Raw genomic sequence first — 25,250 nt, 5'->3', positions numbered from 1 at the left:
ATGTATTCCAAACTAATATATGCATCTAGTTGATTATACTGCGAATTGTAGTAAATTAAATACTGAAGCGCATACTAACACTTATGGGAAAACAAATTTATAACATCAATTGAGGGAAAATCTCTATATTTCAACACCTGGTTAAACTCTGGATACAAAAGAGTAAATGATATAATCGTAAATAACAGGTTATTGACTGCAGCAGAAATTATTCCAACTCTGTCGAATAAACAGAATGGATTAATTGAATACTTTGCAACAATAAATGCAATACCTGATATATGTAAAGAACAAATGAGGTTGGAAAATGCACGCATAGGTATACAATTTAGAGAACATAATATATTTCATAATAGGATAAGATCGTCTTACGATTTTAAGCAGTTTATAAATGGTATATGTATTATTCCAAATCCTCAAATGAAATGGGAAATAGAATTTAGAGATGAAATTATTGACTGGAATGAAATATGGAATAGAAAAGTATGTAGAATGAAACACATGGTAAAAGTAGCTCATTTTAAGTTGTTACATCGAATCTATATATAAATTTACTTAAGGGCAAAATTCGGTAAATCGCGCCTTACTTCTAGAATTTTTACTCGATGGTATATAAAGTTGGTTCGTACTTTCGGTACTGATTTTAACCACCTGATGTAACCCTATTTCCTAATTAAATTAAGTTAGATAATTAGTTATTGACGATTAAAACGAATTTAGGTTCAACGATTTGCCCCAAATAGGGGTGTTTTTCGATCGTGGTATACACTGTCTAATGGATGTCCATCTTGAAAAATACCCACCACAAAAATGCGAGGAGGCTTCGCATTTTCCTATCTCCTCCTACGATAATTGTTTTTAATAGCTGAAAACCGGTTGAACAGCTAGAGTACAGCATCATAATGTTGAAGACAGGCCGATTTTCTTTACAAAATACTATTTTGATAGATTTAATATACGTTTATAGAAATGTATTGATTTGCAATGAATGAAACATTCCAAATTATTGCATACCTCCATGGTTTAACACAAGTAGGTAAATTTATAGACCCTTGGAGAATAAACAGAAATAGTATTGTAATGCTATACAATACTGCAAATAGGTATTAACCACTTTTGATCGCCATTTGAATCAAAAGTGTGTTGGTACTGTTAGATATAATATAAACAAATATACTAATAAACTTTATCACTGTGAGTGTGGGTAGTCCCTACTTTTAGATTATAAACACATAATAATATAATACTTTATTACCGTCAGTTGTTTCTCAACGTTTGTATTAATTAATAATTACAAAAATATAAACGTATTAGTGGTCTTTAAATGTACTTTACTATGTCAATCGACCATGAGGCAGTGAAAGTTTTAATAAAGTATTAAATCGGAAATGTTTTACTCTATTTAGTGGTATATTATTTATAGGCCTATACAAAAAATACTTCGTTAGTGATTGGATAATAAAGAAATATAAAAAATAATTTAACAAAATTGGGTTTGTTTAAATGAGTCCAAATAACAAATTTCGACTCCTTTTGTGACAAGTTTCTAGGTGTTAATTTTTGTTGACTAAATAAATCATTGTGTCTACTTATTTGTTTCTGTAAACGACAATGTTTTATAGTCCTGCCGTACGTACATTTGAAATCGCCAGCTTTTTACGCTGAAATTACTATGTATTCGAGAACCATCTGTGGGCACGAACTAGATGGTACGCGAGCGAAGCGAGCGTACCATCTAGTCCTTATAATTATGTAAAAAAAGATATGCTGGTTCAGTGTCTTCCAAATGAGGTTACAGTACAGCAAGACTTCCCAAAGTGGGTTAATGTAATTTTTGGAACAACAAACAAACTTGTAAACGAATTAATTTCAGTTTTTAATTTTTGTATATATAAATCCTCCATAATATATAAAGAACTAGAAACGACAGAAAAAAAAGAATCTGCAAATATTTGGGGGCTATTTAAAAATGAAATTATAAACCTCATAAATAATGAGTATTCGTATAACTTTTATACTGCTGATCAGAAATGGAAAAAGAGTAAAGACAGGATATTTGACCTATTGAATAATTAAAATATATATGTGCTGGAGATCTCCATCCCTACGTTTTACAATTGTATTTTATATTAGTGTGACATATGCTGTATAAGTTTTAATATAAATGTGTAGCCCTTTTTTATTTCAAGTGATTTTAAATGTAACCCTTGATTATGTTTTTAGACAATTTTAATAACTTATATGAAATCTGTAATTATTGGTATTTATTTTTTAATATATATATATTTTTCTATATTTGCAATATTCATATTGTAAACATGTCAATGTTATCTGCATGTATTTGTATTTGTTCAATATATATATTTTTCTATATTTGCAATATTTTATATCGTAAATACAAATTGTAAGTAGTAGTTGTACCAAGGTGACCTCGGGTATGAAGTGTCTCGCACAGTGTATGGACTCTAAACTTACGGTTTTCAATAAATATATTATTGCATGCTATCATTCTAAATATCTAACTTTCAAACCTTTGCATTCCTCTTTTTTCATTTCATCCTTTTTATCTTGGTGAAAAGGGAGGATACTACATTTTCCTCCCCTGAGTTTATAGCCTCTCTACTCGAACACAAATAAGAGCACAAATAAGATAGTTTAACAAGAACATTTTAATCATGTATTTTACCGCCATTTTTCATTTTTTTTCTAAAATTTTAATGAAAACAAATATGGTTAATACTGAATTCAAGCATCTTATTATGTAAATATACCTGTATTTTAACTACTTTAAACACTTACTTTTAATTGTCACAAATATACTTATATGTATATAATATATTCACCAATGAGAATTTAAATAAACGTGAGATGAACTCACACAAGACAAAAAAAAATTAAAACATCGAGGTCGATGTCGGTACGTAAAAACGGGGTCGATGTCTGTATGTAAAATCTGGATCGATGTCTGTACGTAAAAACTAGGTCGATGTCTTTTCGTAAAAGCTGGGTTGATGAATGTACGTTAAATCGAAGTCGATGCCTGTACGGTAAATCGGGTTCGATGTCTGTACGTAAAAACGTGGTCGATGTCTTTACCTCAAAATAGTGTCGATTTCATGTACATCGACCCCGTTTTGACATTCAGACATCGACTCTGTTTTTACGTACAGACATCGACCTAGTTTTTACGTACCGACATCGACTTCGATTTTACGTACAGACATCGACTCTGTTTTTACGTACAGACATCGACCTAGTTTTTACGTACCGACACGTCTGTTTGTCAAAACGGGGTCGATGTCTGTACGTAAAAACGGGGTTGATGGCTGTACGTAAAATCGGGTCGATGTCTGTACGTAAAATCGTGGTCGATGTCTGTACGTAAAATCGGGTTCGATGTCTGTACGTCAAATCGAGGTTGATGTCTGTACGTAAAAACTTGGTCGATGACTGTACGTAAAATCGGGGTCGATGTATGTACGTAAAATCGGGGTCAATGTATGTACGTAAAATCGGGGTCGATGTCTGTACGTAAAAACTGGGTCGATCTCTGTACGTAAAATCGGGGTCGATGTATGTACGTAAAATCGGGGTCGATGTCTGTTCGTGAAATCGGGGTCGTTGTCTTTACGTAAAATCGCAGTCGATGTATTTACGTCAAAACGGGGTCGATATCTGTACGTTAAAACTAGGTCGATGTCTGTAAGTAAAATCGGGGTCGCTGTCTGTACGTAAAATTGAGGTCGATGTCGGTACGTAAAAACGGGGTCGATGTCTGTATGTAAAATCAGGGTCGATGTCTGTACGTAACAACTAGGTCGATGTCTGTACGTAAAAACGGAGTCGATATATGTACGTCAAAACTAGGTCGATGTCTGTTTGTAAAATAAGGGTCGATGTCTGTACGTAAAAACAAGGACGATGTCTGTACGTAAAAACTGGGTCGATGTTTATACGTAAAATCGAGGTCGATGTCTGTACGTAAAATCGGGGTCGATGTATGTACATAAAATCGGGGTTGATGTCTGTACGTTAAATCGGAATCGATGCCTGTACGGTAAATCGGGTTCGATGTCTGTACGTAAAAACGTGGTCGATTTCTGTACGTCAAAACGGGGTCGATATCTGTATGTCAAAACTAGGTCAATGTCTGTACGCAAAAACGAGGTTGATGGCTGTACGTAAAATCGGGGTTGATGTATGTACGTAAAATCAGGTTCGATGTATGTACGTTAAATCGGGGTCGATGTCTGTACGTAAAATCGGGGTCGATGTCTGTACGTAAAAACTGGGTCGATCTCTGTACGTAAAATAGGGGTCGATGTCTGTACCTAAATACGGGATCGATGTCTGTTCGTGAATTCGGGGTCGTTGTCTTTAAGTTAAATCGGAGTCGATGCCTGTACTGTAAATCGGGTTCGATGTCTGAACGTAAAAACGTGGTCAATGTCTGTACCTCAAAACGGGGTCGATTTCTGTCCGTCAAAACGGGGTCGATATCTGTACGTAAAAACGGGGTTGATGGCTGTCCGTAAAATCGGGATCGATGTATGTACGTAAAATCGGGTTCGATGTATGTACGTTAAATCGGGGTCGATGTCTGAATGTAAAATCGGGGTCGATGTCTATACGTAAAAACTGGGTCGATCTCTGTACGTAAAATAGGAATCGATGTATGTACGTAAAATCGGGGTCGATGTATGTACGTAAATTATTGATCGATGTCGGTACGTAAAATCGAGGTTGATGTCTGTACGTAAAAACTGGGTCGATGACTGTAGGTAAAATCGGGTCGATGTCTGTACGTAAAATCGAGGTCGATGTCTGTACGTAAAATCGGGGTCGATGTATGTACGTAAAATCGGGGTCGATATCTGTACGGAAAATCAGGGTCGATGTCTGTACATAAAAGAGGAGTCGATGTCTGTACGTAAAATCGGGGTCGATGTCTGTACGTAAAAACTAGGTCGATGTCTGTACGTAAAATCGGGGTCGATGTCTGTACGTTAAATTGGGGTCAAGGTATGTACGTAAAAACGGGGTCGATGTCTGTACGTAAAATCGAGGTTGAGGTCTGTACGTAAAAACTTGGTCGATGTCTGTACGTAAAATCGGGGTCAATGTCTGTACGTCAAAATTAAGTCGATGTCTGTACGTCAAAATTAAGTCGATGTCTGTACGTCAAAACGGGGTTGATGGCTGTACGTAAAATCGGGGTCGCTGTCTGTACGTAAAGTCAAGGTCGATGTCGGTACGTAAAAACTAGGTCGATGTCTGTACGTAAAAACAGAGTCGATATCTGTATGTAAAAACGGGGTCGATGTCTGTACGTCAAAACTAGGTCGATGTCTGTATGTAAAATCAGGGTCGATGTCTGTACGTAAAAACTAGGTCGATGTCTGTATGTAAAATCATGGTCGATGTTTGTACGTAAAATCGGTGTCGATGTCTGTACGTGAAATCGGGGTCGTTGTCTTTGCGTAAAATCGGTGTCGATATCTGTACGTAAAAACGGGGTCGATATCTGTACGTCAAAACTAGGTCAATGTCTGTATGTAAAATCGGGGTCGCTGACTGTATGTAAAGTCTAGGTCGATGTCGGTGCGTAAAAACTAGGTCGATGTCTGTACGTAAAATCGGGGTCGATGTCTGTACGTAAAATCGGGGTCGATGTATGTACGTAAAATCGGGGTTGATTTCTGTACGTAAAATCAAGGTCGATGTCTGTACGTAAAAACTGGGTCGATGACTTTATGTAAAATCGGGGCGATGTCTATACGTAAAATCGGGGTCGATGTCTGTACGTAAAATCGGGTTCGATGTCTGTACGTAAAATCGGGGTCGATTTCTGTACGTAAAAACTTGGTCGATGTCGGTACATAAAAACTAGGTCAATGTCTTTACGTAAAAACGGGGTCGATGTCTGTACGTAAATACGAGATCGATATCTGTACGTAAATACGGGATCGATGTCTGATCGTGAAATTTGGGTCGATGTCTGTACGTCAAAACTAGGTCGATGTCTGTACGTAAAATCGGGGTCGATGTCTGTACCTAAAATCGAGGTCGATGTATGTACGTAAAATCGGGGTCAATGTCTCTACGTAAAATCAAGGTTGATGTCGGTACGTAAAAACTAGGTCGATGTCTGTACGTAAAAACGGAGTCGATATATGTATGTAAAAACGGGATCGATGTCTGTACGTCAAAACTAGGTCGATGTCTGTATGTAAAATCAGGGTCGATGTCTTTACGTAAAAACTAGGTTGATGTCTGTATGTAAAGACGGGATCGATCTCTGCACGTAAAAACGGGTTCGATGTCTGTACGTTAAATCAAGGTCGATGTCTATACGTAAAAATCGGGGTCGATGTCTGTACGTAAAATCGGGGTACATTTCTGTATGTAAAATCAGGGTCGATGTCTGTACGTAAAAATGGCGTCGATGTCTGTACGAAAAAACTGGGTCGATATCTGTACGTAAAATTGGGGTCGATATATTTACGTAAAAAGGCAGTTGATGTCTGTAGTTCAAAGCTAGGTCGATGTCTGTACGTAAAATCGGGGTCGATGTCTGCACGTAAAATTGAGGTCGATGTCGGTACCTAAAAACTAGGTCGATGTCTGTACATAAAAACTAGGCCGATGTCTGTACATAAAATCGGGGTCGATGTCTATACATTAAATCGGGGTCGATGCCTGTACGTAAAAATGGGGTCGGTGTCTGCACGTGAAATCGGGGTCAATGTCTGTGCGGAAAATCGGATTCGATATCTGTATGTAAAAACTGGGTCGATGTCGGTACGTAAAAACTAGGTCGATCTCTGTACTTAAAAAACAAGATCGATGTCTGTATGTAAAGACGGGGTCGATGTCTGTACGTAAAATCAGGGTCGATGTCTGTACGTAAAACCGGTGTCGATGTCTGTAGTTCAAAGGTAGGTCAATGTCTGTACGTAAAATCGCAGTTGATGTCTGTAGTTCAAAGCTAGGTCGATGTCTGTACGTAAAATCGGGGTCGATGTCTGCACGTATAATTGAGGTCGATGTCGGTACGTAAAAACTAGGTCGATGTCTGTACGTAAAAACGGAGTCGATATATGTATGTAAAAACGGGGTCGATGTCTGTACGTAAAAACTAGGTCGATGTCTGTATGTAAAATCAGGGTCGATGTCTTTACGTAAAAACTAGGTCGATGTCTGTACGTAAAATCGGGGTCGATGTCTGTACGTAAAATCGGGGTCGATGTCTGTACGTCAATTTGGGGTCGATGTATGTACGTAAAATCGGGGTCGATGTCTGTACGTAAAATCGGGGTTGATGTGTATACATAAAATCGGGATCGATGTTTGTACGTTAAATCGGAGTCGATGCGTGTACGGAAAATCGGGGTCGATGTCTGTACGTAAAAACTGTGTCGATGACTGTACGTAAAATCGGGTCGATGTATTTACGTAAAATCGGGGTCGATGTCTGTACGTAAAATCGTGGTCGATGTATGTAAGTGAAATCGGGGTCGATGTTTGTACGTAAAATCGGGGTCGATGTATGTACGTTAAATCGGGATCGATGTTTGTACGTAGAAACTAGGTCGATGTCTGTAAGTAAATACGGGATCGATGTCTGTACGTAAATACGGGATCGATGTATGTAAGTCAAATCGGGATCGATATAAGTACGTTAAATCGAGGTTGATATTTGCACGTAGAAACTAGGTCGATGTCTGTAAGTAAATACGGGATCGATGTCTGTACGTAAATACGGGATCGATGTATATTCGTGAAATCGGAGTTGTTGTCTTTGCGTAAAATTGGTGTCGATGTCTGTACGTCAAAACGGGGTAGATATCTGTACGTCAAAACTAGGTCGATGTCTGTACGTAAAATCGGGGTCGTTGTCTGTATGTAAAATATGAGTCGATGTATGTATGTAAAATCGGGGTCGATGTATGTACGTAAAATCGGGGTCAATGTCTGTACGTAAAATCGAGGTTGATGTATGTACGTAAAAACTGGGTCGATGACTGTACGTAAAATCGGGGTCGATGTATGTACGTAAAATCGGGGTCGATGTATGTACGTCAAATCGGGATCGATGTTTGTACGTAGAAACTAGGTTGATGTCTGTAAGTAAATACGGGATCGATGTCTGTACGTAAATACGGGATCGATGTATGTACGTCAAATCGGGATCGATATAAGTACGTTAAATCGAGGTTCATATTTGCACGTAGAAACTAGGTCGATGTCTGTAAGTAAATACGGGATCGATGTCTGTACGTAAATACGGGATCGATGTCTAATCGTGAAATCGGGGTCGTTGTCTTTGCGTAAAATTGGTGTCGATGTCTGTACGTCAAAACGGGGTAGATATCTGTACTTCAAAACTAGGTCGATGTCTGTACGTAAAATCGGGGTCGTTGTCTGTATGTAAAATAGGAGTCGATGTATGTATGTAAAATCGGGGTCAATGTATGTACGTAAAATCGGGGTCGATGTCTGTACGTAAAATCGGGGTCGATGTATGTACGTAAAATCGGGGTCGATGTTTATACGTAGAAACTAGGTCAATGTCTATACGTAAAAACTGGGTCGATGACTGTACGTAAAATCGGGTCGATGTATGTACGTAAAATCGGAATCGATGTCTATTCGTGAAATCGGGGTCGTTGTCTTTGCGTAAAATTGGTGTCGATGTCTGTATGTAAAATCGGGATCGTTGTCTGTATGTAAAAAGAGGTCTATGTCTGTACGTAAAATAGCGGTCAAAGTATGTACGTAAAATCGAGGTCGATGTCTGTACGTAAAAACTAGGTTGATGTCTGTACGTAAAAAGGTGTTGATGTCTGTACGTAAAAACTGGGTCAATGTCTGTACGTAAAATCGGGGTCGATGTATGCACGTAAAATCGGGGTTGATGTCTGTACATAAAATCGGGGTCGATGTCTGTACGTGAAATCGGGATCGTTGTCTTTGCGCAAAATCGGTGTCGATGTCTGTACCTCAAAACGGGGTTGATGTCTGTACGTAAAATCGGGGTCGCTGTCGGTACGTAAAATCGGGGTCGATGTCTTTACGTAAAAACGGAGTTGATGTATGTACGTAAAACCTAGGTCAACTTTTGTACGTAAATACGGGGTCGATGTCTTGCGTAAAAACTAGGTCGATCTCTGTACGTAAAAAACTAGATCGATGTCTGTATGTAAAAACGGGGTAGATGTCTGTACGTGAAAACTAGGTCGATGTATGTAGGTCAAAACTAGGTCGATGTATGTACGTAAAATCGAGGTACATGTCTGTACTTAAAATCAGGGTCGATGTCTCTACGTTGATTTTTGGTCGATGTATGTACGTAAAATCGAGGTACATGTCTGTACTTAAAATCAGGGTCGATGTCTGTACGTAAAAACGTGGTCGATATCTGTAGTTCAAAACTAGGTCGATGTCTGTACGTAAAATCGGGGTCCATATCTGTACGTAAAGTCGGGGTTGCTGTCATTGCATAAAAACTATGTCGAGGTCTGTAAGTAAAAACTAGGCCGATGTCTGTACGTAAAAACTAGGTTGATGTCTGTACGTAAAAACGTGGTCGATGTCTGTACGTGAAATCGGGGTCGATATTTTTGCGTAAAATCTGTGTCGATGTCTGTACGTCAAAACTAGGTCGATGACTGTACGTAAAATCGAGGTCGATGTCTTTACGTAAAATCAGGGTCGGTGCATGTACGTAAAATCGAGGTCAATGTCTGTACGTAAAATCGGGGTCGATGTATGTACGTAAAATCGGGGTCGATGTCTGTACGTAAAATTGAGGTCGATGTCGGTACGTAAAAACTGGGTCGATCTCTGTACGTAAAATAGGGGTCGATGTATGTACGTAAAATCGGGGTCGATGTCTGTACGTAAAAACTGGGTTGATCTCTGTACGTACAATAGGGGTCGATGTCTGTACGTAAAATCATTGTCGATGTCTGTACGTAAAATCGGGGTCGATGTCTCTACGTTGATTTGTGGTCGATGTATGTACGTAAAATCGAGATACATGTCTGTACGTAAAATTAGGGTCGATGTCTGTACGTAAAAACGTGGTCGATGTCTGTAGTTCAAAACTAGGTCAATGTCTGTACGTAAAATCATTGTCGATACCTGTACGTAAAAACGGGTTCGATGTCTATACGTAAAATCGAGGTCGATGTATATGTGTATGTAAAAACGGGGTCGATGTCTGTATGTAAAAACTAGGTCGATGTCTGTACGTAAAATCGGGGTCAATGTCTGTACGTAAAATCAGTGTCGATGTCTGTACCTAAAAACTAGGTCGATTTCTGTACGTAAAATCGGGGTCGTAATCGGTACGTAAAACGGTGTCGCTGTCTGTACGTAAAAACTGTGTTGATGTCTGCAAGTAAAATCGTGGTCGATGTCTGTACGTGAAATCGGGGTCGATATCTTTGCGTAAAATCTGTGTCGATGTCTGTACGTCAAAACTAGGTCGATGAATGTACGTAAAATCGAGGTCGATGTCTGTACGTAAAATCAGGGTCGATGCATGTACGTAAAATCGAGGTCAATGTCTGTACGTAAAATCGGGGTCGATGTATGTACGTAAAATCGGGGTCGATGTCTGTACGTAAAATTGAGGTCGATGTCGGTACGTAAAAACTAGGTCGATGTCTGTACGTTAAAACAGAGTCGATGTCTCTATGTAAAAACGGGGTCGATGTCTGTACGTAAAATCAGGGTCGATGTCTGTACGTAAAATCGGGGTCGATGTCTGTACGTAAAACTGGGTTGATCTCTGTACTTAAAATAGTGGTCGATGTATGTACGTAAAATCGGGGTCGATGTCTGTACGTAAAATCGGGGTGGATGCCTGTACGTAAATACGGGATCGATGTCTGTTCGTGAAATCGGGGTCGTTGTCTTTACGTAAAATCGCTGTCGAAGTCTGTACGTCAAAACGGGGTCGATGTCTGTACGTAAAATCGGGTTCGATGTATGTACGTTAAATCGGGGTCGTTGTCTGTACGTAAAACCGGTGTCGATGTCTCTAGTTCAAAGGTAGGTCGATGTCTGTACGTAAAATCGCAGTTGATGTCTGTAGTTCAAAGCTAGGTCGATGTCTGTACGTAAAATCGGGGTCGATGTCTGCACGTATAATTGAGGTTGATGTCGGTACGTAAAAACTAGGTCAATGTCTGTACGTAAAAACGGAGTCGATATATGTATGTAAAAACGGGGTCGATGTCTGTACGTAAAAACTAGGTCGATGTCTGTATGTAAGATCAGGGTCGATGTCTTTACGTAAAAACTAGGTCGATGTCTGTACGTAAAATCGGGGTCGATGTCTGTACGTAAATTTGGGGTCGATGTATGTACGTAAAATCGGGGTCGATGTCTGTACGTAAAATCGGGGTTGATGTGTATACATAAAATCGGGATCGATGTTTGTACGTTAAATCGGAGTCGATGCGTGTACGGAAAATCGGGGTCGATGTCTGTACGTAAAAACTGTGTCGATGACTGTACGTAAAATCGGGTCGATGTATTTACGTAAAATCGGGGTCGATGTCTGTACGTAAAATCGTGGTCGATGTATGTAAGTGAAATCGGGGTCGATGTATGTACGTAAAATCGGGGTCGATGTATGTACGTTAAATCGGGATCGATGTTTGTACGTAGAAACTAGGTCGATGTCTGTAAGTAAATACGGGATCGATGTCTGTACGTAAATACGGGATCGATGTATGTAAGTCAAATCGGGATCGATATAAGTACGTTAAATCGAGGTTGATATTTGCACGTAGAAACTAGGTCGATGTCTGTAAGTAAATACGGGATCGATGTCTGTACGTAAATACGGGATCGATGTATATTCGTGAAATCGGGGTCGTTGTCTTTGCGTAAAATTGGTGTCGATGTCTGTACGTCAAAACGGGGTAGATATCTGTAAGTCAAAACTAGGTCGATGTCTGTACGTAAAATCGGGGTCGTTGTCTGTATGTAAAATAGGAGTCGATGTATGTATGTAAAATCGGGGTCGATGTATGTACGTAAAATCGGGGTCAATGTCTGTACGTAAAATCGAGGTTGATGTATGTACGTAAAAACTGGGTCGATGACTGTACGTAAAATCGGGGTCGATGTATGTACGTAAAATCGGGGTCGATGTATGTACGTCAAATCGGGATCGATGTTTGTACGTAGAAACTAGGTTGATGTCTGTAAGTAAATACGGGATCGATGTCTGTACGTAAATACGGGATCGATGTATGTACGTCAAATCGGGATCGATATAAGTACGTTAAATCGAGGTTCATATTTGCACGTAGAAACTAGGTCGATGTCTGTAAGTAAATACGGGATCGATGTCTGTACGTAAATACGGGATCGATGTCTATTCGTGAAATCGGGGTCGTTGTCTTTGCGTAAAATTGGTGTCGATGTCTGTACGTCAAAACGGGGTAGATATCTGTACGTCAAAACTAGGTCGATGTCTGTACGTAAAATCGGGGTCGTTGTCTGTATGTAAAATAGGAGTCGATGTATGTATGTAAAATCGGGGTCGATGTATGTACGTAAAATCGGGGTCGATGTCTGTACGTAAAATCGGGGTCGATGTATGTACGTAAAATCGGGGTCGATGTTTATACGTAGAAACTAGGTCAATGTCTATACGTAAAAACTGGGTCGATGACTGTACGTAAAATCGGGTCGATGTATGTACGTAAAATCGGAATCGATGTCTATTCGTGAAATCGGGGTCGTTGTCTTTGCGTAAAATTGGTGTCGATGTCTGTATGTAAAATCGGGATCGTTGTCTGTATGTAAAAAGAGGTCTATGTCTGTACGTAAAATAGCGGTCAAAGTATGTACGTAAAATCGAGGTCGATGTCTGTACGTAAAAACTAGGTCGATGTCTGTACGTAAAAAGGTGTTGATGTCTGTACGTAAAAACTGGGTCAATGTCTGTACGTAAAATCGGGGTCGATGTATGCACGTAAAATCGGGGTTGATGTCTGTACATAAAATCGGGGTCGATGTCTGTACGTGAAATCGGGATCGTTGTCTTTGCGTAAAATCGGTGTCGATGTCTGTACCTCAAAACGGGGTTGATGTCTGTACGTAAAATCGGGGTCGCTGTCGGTACGTAAAATCGGGGTCGATGTCTTTACGTAAAAACGGAGTTGATGTATGTACGTAAAACCTAGGTCAACGTTTGTACGTAAATAAGGGGTCGATGTCTTGCGTAAAAACTAGGTCGATCTCTGTACGTAAAAAACTAGATCGATGTCTGTATGTAAAAACGGGGTAGATGTCTGTACGTGAAAACTAGGTCGATGTATGTAGGTCAAAACTAGGTCGATGTCTGTACGTAAAATCATTGTCGATGTCTCTACGTAAAATCGGGGTCGATGTCGCTACGTTGATTTTTGGTCGATGTATGTACGTAAAATCGAGGTACATGTCTGTACTTAAAATCAGGGTCGATGTCTGTACGTAAAAACGTGGTCGATATCTGTAGTTCAAAACTAGGTCGATGTCTGTACGTAAAATCGGGGTCCATATCTGTACGTAAAGTCGGGGTTGCTGTCATTGCATAAAAACTATGTCGAGGTCTGTAAGTAAAAACTAGGCCGATGTCTGTACGTAAAAACTAGGTTGATGTCTGTACGTAAAAACGTGGTCGATGTCTGTACGTGAAATCGGGGTCGATATTTTTGCGTAAAATCTGTGTCGATGTCTGTACGTCAAAACTAGGTCGATGACTGTACGTAAAATCGAGGTCGATGTCTGTACGTAAAATCAGGGTCGGTGCATGTACGTAAAATCGAGGTCAATGTCTGTACGTAAAATCGGGGTCGATGTATGTACGTAAAATCGGGGTCGATGTCTGTACGTAAAATTGAGGTCGATGTCGGTACGTAAAAACTGGGTCGATCTCTGTACGTAAAATAGGGGTCGATGTATGTACGTAAAATCGGGGTCGATGTCTGTACGTAAAAACTGGGTTGATCTCTGTACGTACAATAGGGGTCGATGTCTGTACGTAAAATCATTGTCGATGTCTGTACGTAAAATCGGGGTCGATGTCTCTACGTTGATTTGTGGTCGATGTATGTACGTAAAATCGAGATACATGTCTGTACGTAAAATTAGGGTCGATGTCTGTACGTAAAAACGTGGTCGATGTCTGTAGTTCAAAACTAGGTCAATGTCTGTACGTAAAATCATTGTCGATACCTGTACGTAAAAACGGGTTCGATGTCTATACGTAAAATCGAGGTCGATGTATATGTGTATGTAAAAACGGGGTCGATGTCTGTATGTAAAAACTAGGTCGATGTCTGTACGTAAAATCGGGGTCAATGTCTGTACGTAAAATCAGTGTCGATGTCTGTACCTAAAAACTAGGTCGATTTCTGTACGTAAAATCGGGGTCGTAATCGGTACGTAAAACGGTGTCGCTGTCTGTACGTAAAAACTGTGTTGATGTCTGCAAGTAAAATCGTGGTCGATGTCTGTACGTGAAATCGGGGTCGATATCTTTGCGTAAAATCTGTGTCGATGTCTGTACGTCAAAACTAGGTCGATGAATGTACGTAAAATCGAGGTCGATGTCTGTACGTAAAATCAGGGTCGATGCATGTACGTAAAATCGAGGTCAATGTCTGTACGTAAAATCGGGGTCGATGTATGTACGTAAAATCGGGGTCGATGTCTGTACGTAAAATTGAGGTCGATGTCGGTACGTAAAAACTAGGTCGATGTCTGTACGTTAAAACAGAGTCGATGTCTCTATGTAAAAACGGGGTCGATGTCTGTACGTAAAATCAGGGTCGATGTCTGTACGTAAAATCGGGGTCGATGTCTGTACGTAAAACTGGGTCGATCTCTGTACTTAAAATAGTGGTCGATGACTGTACGTAAAATCGGGGTCGATGTATGTACGTAAAATCGGGGTCGATGTATGTACGTCAAATCGGGATCGATGTTTGTACGTAGAAACTAGGTTGATGTCTGTAAGTAAATACGGGATCGATGTCTGTACGTAAATACGGGATCGATGTATGTACGTCAAATCGGGATCGATATAAGTACGTTAAATCGAGGTTCATATTTGCACGTGGAAACTAGGTCGATGTCTGTAAGTAAATACGGGATCGATGTCTGTACGTAAATACGGGATCGATGTCTATTCGTGAAATCGGGGTCGTTGTCTTTGCGTAAAATTGGTGTCGATGTCTGTACGTCAAAACGGGGTAGATATCTGTACGTCAAAACTAGGTCGATGTCTGTACGTAAAATCGGGGTCGTTGTCTGTATGTAAAATAGGAGTCGATGTATGTATGTAAAATCGGGGTCGATGTATGTACGTAAAATCTGGGTCGATGTCTGTACGTAAAATCGGGGTCGATGTATGTACGTAAAATCGGGGTCGATGTTTATACGTAGAAACTAGGTCAATGTCTATACGTAAAAACTGGGTCGATGACTGTACGTAAAATCGGGTCGATGTATGTACGTAAAATCGGAATCGATGTCTATTCGTGAAATCGGGGTCGTTGTCTTTGCGTAAAATTGGTGTCGATGTCTGTATGTAAAATTGGGATCGTTGTCTGTATGTAAAAAGAGGTCTATGTCTGTACGTAAAATAGCGGTCAAAGTATGTACGTAAAATCGAGGTCGATGTCTGTACGTAAAAACTAGGTCGATGCCTTTACGTAAAAAGGTGTTGATGTCTGTACGTAAAAACTGGGTCAATGTCTGTACGTAAAATCGGGGTCGATGTATGCACGTAAAATCGGGGTTGATGTCTGTACATAAAATCGGGGTCGATGTCTGTACGTGAAATCGGGATCGTTGTCTTTGCGTAAAATCGGTGTCGATGTCTGTACCTCAAAACGGGGTTGATGTCTGTACGTAAAATCGGGGTCGCTGTCGGTACGTAAAATCGGGGTCGATGTCTTTACGTAAAAACGGAGTTGATGTATGTACGTAAAACCTAGGTCAACGTTTGTACGTAAATACGGGGTCGATGTCTTGCGTAAAAACTAGGTCGATCTCTGTACGTAAAAAACTAGATCGATGTCTGTATGTAAAAATGGGGTAGATGTCTGTACGTGAAAACTAGGTCGATGTATGTAGGTCAAAACTAGGTCGATGTCTGTACGTAAAATCATTGTCGATGTCTCTACGTAAAATCGGGGTCGATGTCTCTACGTTGATTTTTGGTCGATGTATGTATGTAAAATCGAGGTACATGTCTGTACTTAAAATCAGGGTCGATGTCTGTACGTAAAAACGTGGTCGATATCTGTAGTTCAAAACTAGGTCGATGTCTGTACGTAAAATCGGGGTCCATATCTGTACGTAAAGTCGGGGTTGCTGTCATTGCATAAAAACTATGTCGAGGTCTGTAAGTAAAAACTAGGCCGATGTCTGTACGTAAAAACTAGGTTGATGTCTGTACGTAAAAACGTGGTCGATGTCTGTACGTGAAATCGGGGTCGATATTTTTGCGTAAAATCTGTGTCGATGTCTGTACGTCAAAACTAGGTCGATGACTGTACGTAAAATCGAGGTCGATGTCTGTACGTAAAATCAGGGTCGGTGCATGTACGTAAAATCGAGGTCAATGTCTGTACGTGAAATCGGGGTCGATGTATGTACGTAAAATCGGGGTCGATGTCTGTACGTAAAATTGAGGTCGATGTCGGTACGTAAAAACTGGGTCGATCTCTGTACGTAAAATAGGGGTCGATGTATGTACGTAAAATCGGGGTCGATGTCTGTACGTAAAAACTGGGTTGATCTCTGTACGTACAATAGGGGTCGATGTCTGTACGTAAAATCATTGTCGATGTCTGTACGTAAAATCGGGGTCGATGTCTCTACGTTGATTTGTGGTCGATGTATGTACGTAAAATCGAGATACATGTCTGTACGTAAAATTAGGGTCGATGTCTGTACGTAAAAACGTGGTCGATGTCTGTAGTTCAAAACTAGGTCAATGACTGTACGTAAAATCATTGTCGATACCTGTACGTAAAAACGGGTTCGATGTCTATACGTAAAATCGAGGTCGATGTATATGTGTATGTAAAAACGGGGTCGATGTCTGTATGTAAAAACTAGGTCGATGTCTGTACGTAAAATCGGGGTCAATGTCTGTACGTAAAATCAGTGTCGATGTCTGTACCTAAAAACTAGGTCGATTTCTGTACGTAAAATCGGGGTCGTAATCGGTACGTAAAACGGTGTCGCTGTCTGTACGTAAAAACTGTGTTGATGTCTGCAAGTAAAATCGTGGTCGATGTCTGTACGTGAAATCGGGGTCGATATCTTTGCGTAAAATCTGTGTCGATGTCTGTACGTCAAAACTAGGTCGATGAATGTACGTAAAATCGAGGTCGATGTCTGTACGTAAAATCAGGGTCGATGCATGTACGTAAAATCGAGGTCAATGTCTGTACGTAAAATCGGGGTCGATGTATGTACGTAAAATCGGGGTCGATGTCTGTACGTAAAATTGAGGTCGATGTCGGTACGTAAAAACTAGGTCGATGTCTGTACGTTAAAACAGATTCGATGTCTCTATGTAAAAACGGGGTCGATGTCTGTACGTAAAATCGGGGTCGATGTCTGTACGTAAAACTGGGTCGATCTCTGTACTTAAAATAGTGGTCGATGTATGTACGTAAAATCGGGGTCGATGTCTGTACGTAAAATCGGAGTGGATGCCTGTACGTAAATACGGGATCGATGTCTGTTCGTGAAATCGGGGTCGTTGTCTTTACGTAAAATCGCTGTCGAAGTCTGTACGTCAAAACGGGGTCGATGTCTGTACGTAAAATCGGGTTCGATGTATGTACGTTAAATCGGGGTCGATGTCTGTACGTAAAATCGGGGTCGATGTCTGTACGTAAAAACTGGGTCGATCTCTGTACGTAAAATAGGGGTCGATGTATGTACGTAAAATCGGGGTCGATGTCTGTACGTAAAATCGGGGTGGATGCCTGTACGTAAATACGGGATCGATGTCTGTTCGTGAAATCGGGGTCGTTGTCTTTACGTAAAATCGCTGTCGAAGTCTTTACGTCAAAACGGGGTCGATGTCTGTACGTAAAATCGGGTTCGATGTATGTACGTTAAATCGGGGTCGATGTCTGTACGTAAAATCGGGGTCGATGTCTGTACGTAAAAACTGGGTCGATCTCTGTACGTAAAATAGGGGTCGATGTATGTACGTAAAATCGGGGTCGATGTCTGTACGTAAAATCGGGGTCGATGCCTGTACGTAAATACGGGATCGATGTCTGTTCGTGAAATCGGGGTCGTTGTCTTTACGTAAAATCGCTGTCGATGTATGTACGTCAAAACGGGGTGTATATCTTTACGTTAAAACTAGGTCGATGTCTGTAAGTAAAATCGGGGTCACTGTCTGTACTTAAAATCGAGGTCGAACAAGTAAGCTTTTATGAAAAGTTTTATGCATGTAAAACAATTCCACAGGGTAGGATAAATAAGTATGTAAGAAACACTAAAATAAATACACTTTCTTATGACAACTCTGTGAAATGTGAAGGATTAATATCAGTAGAAGAACTTACAAATGCTATAGAAAAAATGAAACTCAACAAAGTCCAGGTTCGGATCGCTTGAGTGTTGAATTTTATAGACATTTTTGGGTTGATATTAAAGATATGTTATGTGACGCTTTGAATAACTGCTATATTATTAGCAAAAGATTAGGCGGCTCACAAAGACTAGGTATTATAAATCAACTGTTTAAAGGCGGACAAAGAGACAAACTAGAAAACTGGAGGCCTATAACACTACTGAATGTAGATTATAAAGTAATGGCTCATGTTCTCTCCAATAGAATGCAAATTGTAATTGGATCTATAATTGGATATGATCAGAAAGGTTATGTCAAAGGGAGATTTGGAGGAGAGAATATTAGGTTAGTAGAAGATGTATTGTAATATACAGAAAATAACAATCAGCCAGGTGCAATAGTTTTTCTAGGCTTTGCCAAGGCGTTTGATTCTATAGATAGAAATTTAATGTTTATATGTCTGAAAAAATATGGTTTTGGACAGTCATTTATTAACTGGGTAAAAACTATATATACAGATACACAATGCCTTGTAACCCACAATGGTTGGATATCTGAAAGATTCAATATGAGATGTGGTGTAAGACAGGGTTGTCCTTTGTCTGCTTTATGAAAATGAAGATCATATTGTTAAAATAGCTCAACTAGCTGACGATAGTGTAATATTTACAAAGGATGAAATTAGTTTAAACCATTTTCTGTGTGAAATTGAAATGTTCTGTTCAATATCAGGTTTAAGGTTAAATAAAAGTAAATCGAAAGGAATTTGGATTGGAGCAAATAAAAACAAACAGACATCGCCATTTAATATCAAATGGACCAAAAAAACCAGTGAAATTACTTGGAATCTACGTAGGGTATGATAAACATACTTGTGTTAAACGAAATTGGGATGATACAGTTTTAAAATTAGAGAATACACTAAAACTATGGGAAAAACGAAACCTTATGTTTTTTGGCAAGGTAACAGTAATAAAATCTCTTACCATTTCGAAATTAATATACAATGCTTGTATAATAGATGTACCATTTTATATCTTTCCAAAAGTTGATACATTGTTATATAGATTTTGTGGGGAGGAAAAAGGGAACAAATTAAAGGAAAAACTCTTATAAACACAGTAGATAAAGGTGGTATAAATGTGGTGAATTTTAATATCTTAGTGGACTCTCTGAAGTTGAGTTGGGTTAATAGACTGTTAAATCCTAACCCAGGTATTTGGAAATGTATTCCAAACTAATATATGCATCCAGTTGATTATACTGCGAATTGTAGTAAATTAAATACTGAAGCGCATACTAACACTTATGGGAAAACAAATTTATAACATCAATTTAGGGAAAATCTCTATATTTCAACACCTGGTTAAACTCTGGATACAAAAGAGTAAATGATATAATCGTAAATAACAGGTTATTGACTGCAGCAGAAATTATTCCAACTCTGTCGAATAAACAGAATGGATTAATTGAATACTTTGCAACAATAAATGCAATACCTGATATATGTAAAGAACAAATGAGGTTGGAAAATGCACGCATAGGTATACAATTTAGAGAACATAATATATTTCATAATAGGATAAGATCGTCTTACGATTTTAAGCAGTTTATAAATGGTATATGTATTATTCCAAATCCTCAAATGAAATGGGAAATAGAATTTAGAGATGAAATTATTGACTGGAATGAAATATGGAATAGAAAAGTATGTAGAATGAAACACATGGTAAAAGTAGCTCATTTTAAGTTGTTACATCGAATCCTTATAATTATGTAAAAAAAGATATGCTGGTTCAGTGTCTTCCAAATGAGGTTACAGTACAGCAAGACTTCCCAAAGTGGGTTAATGTAATTTTTTGAATAACAAACAAACTTGTAAACGAATTAATTTCAGTTTTTTATTTTTGTATATATAAATCCTCCATAATATATAAAGAACTAGAAACGACAGAAAAAAAAAAGAATCTGCAAATATTTGGGGGCTATTTAAAAATGAAATTATAAACCTCATAAATAATGAGTATTCGTATAACTTTTATACTGCTGATCAGAAATGGAAAAAGAGTAAAGACAGGATATTTGACCTATTGAATAATTAAAATATATATGTGCTGGAGATCTCCATCCCTACGTTTTACAATTGTATTTTATATTAGTGTGACATATGCTGTATAAGTTTTAATATAAATGTGTAGCCCTTTTTTATTTCAAGTGATTTTAAATGTAACCCTTGATTATGTTTTTAGACAATTTTAATAACTTATATGAAATCTGTAATTATTGGTATTTATTTTTTAATATATATATATTTTTCTATATTTGCAATATTCATATTGTAAACATGTCAATGTTATCTGCATGTATTTGTATTTGTTCAATATATATATTTTTCTATATTTGCAATATTTTATATCGTAAATACAAATTGTAAGTAGTAGTTGTACCAAGGTGACCTCGGGTATGAAGTGTCTCGCACAGTGTATGGACTCTAAACTTACGGTTTTCAATAAATATATTATTGCATGCTATCATTCTAAATATCTAACTTTCAAACCTTTGCATTCCTCTTTTTTCATTTCATCCTTTTTATCTTGGTGAAAAGGGAGGATACTACATTTTCCTCCCCTGAGTTTATAGCCTCTCTACTCGAACACAAATAAGAGCACAAATAAGATAGTTTAACAAGAACATTTTAATCATGTATTTTACCGCCATTTTTCATTTTTTTTCTAAAATTTTAATGAAAACAAATATGGTTAATACTGAATTCAAGCATCTTATTATGTAAATATACCTGTATTTTAACTACTTTAAACACTTACTTTTAATTGTCACAAATATACTTATATGTATATAATATATTCACCAATGAGAATTTAAATAAACGTGAGATGAACTCACACAAGACAAAAAAAAATTAAAACATCGAGGTCGATGTCGGTACGTAAAAACGGGGTCGATGTCTGTATGTAAAATCTGGATCGATGTCTGTACGTAAAAACTAGGTCGATGTCTGTACGTAAAAGCGGGGTTGATGAATGTACGTTAAATCGAAGTCGATGCCTGTACGGTAAATCGGGTTCGATGTCTGTACGTAAAAACGTGGTCGATGTCTTTACCTCAAAATAGTGTCGATTTCATGTACATCGACCCCGTTTTGACATTCAGACATCGACTCTGTTTTTACGTACAGACATCGACCTAGTTTTTACGTACCGACATCGACTTCGATTTTACGTACAGACATCGACTCTGTTTTTACGTACAGACATCGACCCAGTTTTTACGTACCGACACGTCTGTTTGTCAAAACGGGGTCGATGTCTGTACGTAAAAACGGGGTTGATGTATGTACGTTAAATCGGGGTCGATGTATGTACGTAAAATCGGGGTCGATGTCTGTACGTAAATACGGGATCGATGTCTGTTCGTGAAATCGGGGTCGTTGTCTTTACGTAAAATCGCTGTCGATGTATTTACGTCAAAACGGGGTCGATATCTGTACGTTAAAACTAGGTCGATGTCTGTAAGTAAAATCGGGGTCGCTGTCTGTACGTAAAATTGAGGTCGATGTCGGTACGTAAAAACGGGGTCGATGTCTGTATGTAAAATCAGGGTCGATGTCTGTACGTAACTACTAGGTCGATGTCTGTACGTAAAAACGGAGTCGATATATGTACGTCAAAACTAGGTCGATGTCTGTTTGTAAAATAAGGGTCGATGTCTGTACGTAAAAACAAGGACGATGTCTGTACGTAAAAACTGGGTCGATGTTTATACGTAAAATCGAGGTCGATGTCTGTACGTAAAATCGGGGTCGATGTATGTACATAAAATCGGGGTTGATGTCTGTACGTTAAATCGGAATCGATGCCTGTACGGTAAATCGGGTTCGATGTCTGTACGTAAAAACGTGGTCGATTTCTGTACGTCAAAACGGGGTCGATATCTGTATGTCAAAACTAGGTCAATGTCTGTACGCAAAAACGAGGTTGATGGCTGTACGTAAAATCGGGGTTGATGTATGTACGTAAAATCAGGTTCGATGTATGTACGTTAAATCGGGGTCGATGTCTGTACGTAAAATCGGGGTCGATGTCTGTACGTAAAAACTGGGTCGATCTCTGTACGTAAAATAGGGGTCGATGTATGTACGTAAAATCGAGGTCGATGTCTGTACCTAAATACGGGATCGATGTCTGTTCGTGAATTCGGGGTCGTTGTCTTTACGTTAAATCGGAGTCGATGCCTGTACTGTAAATCGGGTTCGATGTCTGAACGTAAAAACGTGGTCAATGTCTGTACCTCAAAACGGGGTCGATTTCTGTCCGTCAAAACGGGGTCGATATCTGTACGTAAAAACGGGGTTGATGGCTGTACGTAAAATCGGGGTCGATGTATGTACGTAAAATCGGGTTCGATGTATGTACGTTAAATCGGGGTCGATGTCTGAATGTAAAATCGGGGTCGATGTCTATACGTAAAAACTGGGTCGATCTCTGTACGTAAAATAGGGATCGATGTATGTACGTAAAATCGGGGTCGATGTATGTACGTAAATTAGGGATCGATGTCGGTACGTAAAATCGAGGTTGATGTCTGTACGTAAAAACTGGGTCGATGACTGTACGTAAAATCGGGTCGATGTCTGTACGTAAAATCGAGGTCGATGTCTGTACGTAAAATCGGGGTCGATGTATGTACGTAAAATCGGGGTCGATATCTGTACGGAAAATCAGGGTCGATGTCTGTACTTAAAAGAGGAGTCGATGTCTGTACGTAAAATCGGGGTCGATGTCTGTACGTAAAAACTAGGTCGATGTCTGTACGTAATATCGGGGTCGATGTCTGTACGTTAAATTGGGGTCAAGGTATGTACGTAAAAACGGGGTCGATGTCTGTACGTAAAATCGAGGTTGAGGTCTGTACGTAAAAACTTGGTCGATGTCTGTACGTAAAATCGGGGTCAATGTCTGTACGTCAAAATTAAGTCGATGTCTGTACGTCAAAATTAAGTCGATGTCTGTACGTCAAAACGGGGTTGATGGCTGTACGTAAAATCGGGGTCGCTGTCTGTACGTAAAGTCGAGGTCGATGTCGGTACGTAAAAACTAGGTCGATGTCTGTACGTAAAAACAGAGTCGATATCTGTATGTAAAAACGGGGTCGATGTCTGTACGTCAAAACTAGGTCGATGTCTGTATGTAAAATCAGGGTCGATGTCTGTACGTAAAAACTAGGTCGATGTCTGTATGTAAAATCATGGTCGATGTTTGTACGTAAAATCGGTGTCGATGTCTGTACGTGAAATCGGGGTCGTTGTCTTTGCGTAAAGTCGGTGTCGATATCTGTACGTCAAAACGGGGTCGATATCTGTACGTCAAAACTAGGTCAATGTCTGTATGTAAAATCGGGGTCGCTGACTGTATGTAAAGTCTAGGTCGATGTCTTTACCTCAAAATAGTGTCGATTTCATGTACATCGACCCCGTTTTGACATTCAGACATCGACTCTGTTTTTACGTACAGACATCGACCTAGTTTTTACGTACCGACATCGACTTCGATTTTACGTACAGACATCGACTCTGTTTTTACGTACAGACATCGACCTAGTTTTTACGTACCGACACGTCTGTTTGTCAAAACGGGGTCGAGGTCTGTACGTAAAAACGGGGTTGATGTATGTACGTTAAATCGGGGTCGATGTATGTACGTAAAATCGGGGTCGATGTCTGTACGTAAATACGGGATCGATGTCTGTTCGTGAAATCGGGGTCGTTGTCTTTACGTAAAATCGCTGTCGATGTATTTACGTCAAAACGGGGTCGATATCTGTACGTTAAAACTAGGTCGATGTCTGTAAGTAAAATCGGGGTCGCTGTCTGTACGTAAAATTGAGGTCGATGTCGGTACGTAAAAACGGGGTCGATGTCTGTATGTAAAATCAGGGTCGATGTCTGTACGTAACTACTAGGTCGATGTCTGTACGTAAAAACGGAGTCGATATATGTACGTCAAAACTAGGTCGATGTCTGTTTGTAAAATAAGGGTCGATGTCTGTACGTAAAAACAAGGACGATGTCTGTACGTAAAAACTGGGTCGATGTTTATACGTAAAATCGAGGTCGATGTCTGTACGTAAAATCGGGGTCGATGTATGTACATAAAATCGGGGTTGATGTCTGTACGTTAAATCGGAATCGATGCCTGTACGGTAAATCGGGTTCGATGTCTGTACGTAAAAACGTGGTCGATTTCTGTACGTCAAAACGGGGTCGATATCTGTATGTCAAAACTAGGTCAATGTCTGTACGCAAAAACGAGGTTGATGGCTGTACGTAAAATCGGGGTTGATGTATGTACGTAAAATCAGGTTCGATGTATGTACGTTAAATCGGGGTCGATGTCTGTACGTAAAATCGGGGTCGATGTCTGTACGTAAAAACTGGGTCGATCTCTGTACGTAAAATAGGGGTCGATGTATGTACGTAAAATCGAGGTCGATGTCTGTACCTAAATACGGGATCGATGTCTGTTCGTGAATTCGGGGTCGTTGTCTTTACGTTAAATCGGAGTCGATGCCTGTACTGTAAATCGGGTTCGATGTCTGAACGTAAAAACGT

This window comes from Antedon mediterranea, chromosome 7, assembly GCF_964355755.1.
Source record: "Antedon mediterranea chromosome 7, ecAntMedi1.1, whole genome shotgun sequence".
NCBI lineage: Eukaryota > Metazoa > Echinodermata > Crinoidea > Comatulida > Antedonidae > Antedon > Antedon mediterranea.
This window is presented reverse-complemented; position numbering follows the sequence as displayed.